This window comes from Zingiber officinale, chromosome 5A (genome assembly GCF_018446385.1).
Source record: "Zingiber officinale cultivar Zhangliang chromosome 5A, Zo_v1.1, whole genome shotgun sequence".
Taxonomy (NCBI): Eukaryota; Viridiplantae; Streptophyta; class Magnoliopsida; order Zingiberales; family Zingiberaceae; genus Zingiber; species Zingiber officinale.
Genome location: NC_055994.1, coordinates 133,475,459 through 133,480,034, shown reverse-complemented (window position 1 = coordinate 133,480,034; position 4,576 = coordinate 133,475,459).

The following is a 4,576-nucleotide window of genomic DNA, read 5'->3' as shown; positions in this document are numbered from 1 at the left end:
GTAATGCAAAATACTATTGTAAAACTAAATTTAGGTTTATGAAGATCTACACGATCGACCAAAAATCTTTTTTGGTCAACCTTGCTTGGAGTATACTCCTCTAAGTCTTCTCGTTACCTAAGGTTACCTCCTCTAGGATTTTTACCACCTGGTTTCACACACTAGGACCTAGGGTTACCTTACCTAGGATTTTCACCACTTAGTTTCACTTACCAGGACTCATCATCGGACTAGATCGCCAATGATTCGATATCAGGTCCTCTAGACCTATCGAATCCTTCTACTAGATGTTAGGTCCATTTGACCCATCTAAACTTTCTATCTAGTTTTCATGATATGCCGAGATTTTCCTAGCCTAGCGACAGTTAGGACTAGTCACTCGGTAGACTTCTCACTCTTGCTAGTCATCTGATTAACCTTAACCTGACTAGTCTCCTTTAAACATATTATCAAATAAACATCAAAACTCTAGAGGTCAATTGCACCAACCGGATGGTCCTGAACCTAGCCACTCATTCAGATAAGTTGGCACGCTTCGACTGGCCGACACACTTTAGTATCCAAGCACTCGAGGGTGGTCCAGGCGCCCGAGATTGGATAGAGGCTGCTGGATAGAGCTTCGTCGAGGTGCAATTATATCAGTGTTAGAGTGTATACTGAAAGCCTAAGCTTTTGTAACCATTTATTTTGAATAAAGAATCACATTTGGTCAAATTATCTACATTTAGTTGTAGTTATTCAATTAATTTATATTGTAGATAACATAGTATGTGGTGCCACATACAGAAGATGATGTTATCAGTACCTTATAAATTATAAACAGTAGCTCACGACCGAAATGAAAAGGAACAAACCATTGGAAGGTCGTAGTGTAATTAAGAATTAGTTTATCTTAACTATATAATTACACTAGTACACTTAGAGTGTATTGAGTAAGGACCATTAGAGGTCGTTTCTTTTATACTGACTTTATAAAAGAACAAAGACCTCAGTTATTATGGAAGTATGTGCTCTTAATCCTAATATAATAACAAGCACATATATTTGATATTTATTTCTTTAATTTATCAATGGGTGAGATTTAGTTCGATAAATCAATAAGCCCGATAAGTTGGGAAATGATATCACTTATAGTGTGTGTTGTTGATTATAGAAGGAAACTGTGTCCTAGAGATCTAGGTTGATAGTGTCCCCAAGATGAGCTCATAAGGATTGTCATGTTAAACCATGCAGGTGGACTTAGTCCGACATGACGATAAGGTTGAGTGGTACTATTCTTGGATTAAGATATTAATTAAATGAGTTGTTAGTAACTCACTTAATTAGTGGACATTCGACATCTTAAACACAGGGAGACTAACACACTCATAATAAGAAGGAGCCAAAAAATATAATTTGGGATTGGTGCGGTAGTTCAATAATAGTTCTCTAGTGGAATGAATTATTATTGATAAAATTAAGTTGTGTGTTCGGGGCGAACACGGGATGCTTAATTTTATCGGGAGACCAAAACCAATTCCTCCTTTCGGTCCCTATCGTAGCCTCTTATTTATATAGTACTATACCCACCTATACCCACCTTCATACCCATGATGTAGGGGCGGCCAAGCTAGCTTGTGGATCAAGCTAGGGCCGGCCAAGCCTTGGTTCATGGGTGGCCGGCCCTAGCTTGAACCCAAGTTTAGGTGGCCGACCCCCATTAAATTAAAAAGAATTTTAATTTTTAAATTTTTTCTTGTGTGAAAGATATAATTTATTGGAGAGATTTAAAATTAAAATATCTTTTTTAAAAGGATCTACAAAAGATTAAAGAAAGAGATTAGATCTCTTTCCTTATTTGTAGATTGGAAAGATATTTTATTTTTCTCTTTATAAATTATTCACATGTTGAAAAATTAAAATTATCAAAATTTCTTTTTATCCACCATGAAGGGATAAATTTTATTTTAAAATTTTTCCGGAAGCAAATAAGGAAAGTTTAATTTTTCGGAAATTTTTTTCTTATTTGTTTGATCCTTGTTGTGGCCGGCCATAAGATGGTTAAGAGGGAAGTTTAATTAAATTTTCCTAAATAACCATTGACAAAAAGAATTAAGGAAAATTTTATTGTAAATAAGTTTCCTTAATTACCAAGGCCAAGGATTATAAAAGAGGGGATTAAGGTGCCTTCAAGGGACACAACCTCTATTCTTTTTCTCCCTCTATTCTTTGGTTTTGGTGGCCGGCCCTATTTCTCTTCTCTCCTCTTGTTGGCCGAAATCTATCATCTTGGTGGAGCTCTTGTTTGTGGCCGGATCAAGGAAGGAGAAGAAGGAGAGAAAGCAAGCTTCATCTCTAGCATCCCTTGGAGCATTGGTGGTGGCCAAAATTCTTCATCCTTGGAGGAGTTTATTGTGGCCGAAATCTAGAAGAAAGAAGGAAGGTGGAAAGGTGGTTCTCATCTCGGAAGATCGTTGCCCACACAACGTCCGAGGTTAGAAGAGGAATACGGTAGAAGATCAAGAGGTCTTTGTCTTCAAAAGAAAGGTATAACTAGTAATGTTTTTCCGCATCATGCTAGTTTTATTTCTTTGTAAAAATACCAAATACAAGAGGCTTGCGATTTTAGTATTTCGAAATAGTTTTCTAATTTGTGTTCTTTTGTTTTTCTTTTCCTTGTGATTTGATTGTTCTTTTCGGTTGACCTAAAGTTATTTAAGGAAATTAAATATTAACTTTCCTTAAAAGGCTTTATCTAGGCGGTGGTGGTTGTTCCCATATCCAAGAAGGTCATGTGCCTCGCCATGCAGTCCTAGAAGCTAATTTTGAAAACTAATATTTAATGAAATTAATAACCTAGGTGATTTGGATCGAACGTGTTAAGTTCTGCAGGAGATCCAAGTCTAAACCTAAAAGAACAAATAGATTAAACTTTGGATCAAACGTGTTAAATTCCGCAGGCGATCCAAGTTTAATTTAAAAGAACACATGGTAGCTAGGAAAAGGTTCAGACCTTTGTACAAAATTTTGTACAGTGGAACCATTAGGTTTTTCGAGTAGCAACCAACAATTGGTATCAGAGCTAGGGTTTTGCCTCTGTGTATTTGGTATTAGTTTAATTATGCACATGTCATACATAATTTAGGCAGGTTAATAGTAGGATGAGCTAACTTTGTGGATGCAGGATCCAACTATTATGGCTTTTAGTTATTATGTGTGTGATTGGACCCTTGGACATGTCAAGGGCATTTATATGTGTGTGCATGATTGTACTATAAAATACAACAGGAGCTGTATTTAGTTTTATTAGGATTTTATTTTTGATCTAGTTACATGTACATTCTTTCGAGGAATATAGGATCGAAAAAATGTAAAATTCTATTTATGTCGCGGATCGAATCTTGGAAGGCGTGGAACTTTTTGAGGACCAGAGGTGCAGCGGAACAAGGAGCAAGATGGATGCGACAGCTAGACCCAGTGGCGGTGGCCAAATATGGCAATAGCTTGGGATGACAACACACGGAGGACAACCATAGATAAAAGCCATAATAGTTGAAAATTAGATTTTCTATTTATTGCTTTTATATTGTGCTATGTGTGCATGTTAGTATACATGTTTAGTAGGCTAGCATAGTTAAAATTCCTCATTTATAAATAACTAAGTGGGAGAGGGATTTTAAATAAATTCCACGGTCTCCATTACTGGTTTGTAAGTGATGCAAACAAGCTTGCGCGTTGGCTCTGAGTGCCTTCCTCCATATCGGATGAGCTTGTTTGTAGATCACTAGAACAAACTTCCATTTTGGATGACTATAGGAAGTTAATTAAGAGCGTGTGATCTTCCCCATCGGAAGGGGCACAATCTTATTAATAGACTTAGTGCCAAGTAATGGGATACACTTAGGCACGTCTAATAGTATCCTCCCCATCGGAGTCACTGCTATTATTCGTGTGACCAAAGGATACCAACTATTAATTTTATTTGTCAAAAAGTAAGGTTGACAAGATAATAAAATTAATGGGTTAAACCCTCCTTTTTACAAATTTTGAATTTGTATACGTCCACACTATCGTAGCATACAAAATTCACAGTGTTTTGAGGTGTTGGTTAATTTAAAATAGTATTGTTTGAGGAATCAATATTATTCTAAATTTAGAGTTCTGACCAAAAGTTATTTGTGATTCTTAGGATGACTTTCAACCCACTAGCCATCATACTACAACAGAATAGACTTACTGGTCCTAATTACATAGATTGGAAAAGGAACCTGGACATTGTTCTTACTGCTGAAAGCTATAACTTTGTACTGACTGACCCTTGCCCTGATGCACCCACTGGTGAATCTACCCAAGAGGAGATTGAATATCATAAGAAATGGATAAAGGCAGATGAGATGGTGCGGTGTTACATTTTGGCTTCAATGTCAAATGTATTGCAACATCAGCATCAAGATTTACCAACAGCTTATGATATTATGAACAATCTCAAGGAACTCTTTGGTCATCAAGATCGGGCTTCTAGACAAGAAGCCATGAGAAAGATAATGACAGCCACCATGCAAGAGGGTACTCCTGTGAGGGATCATATCCTAAAAAT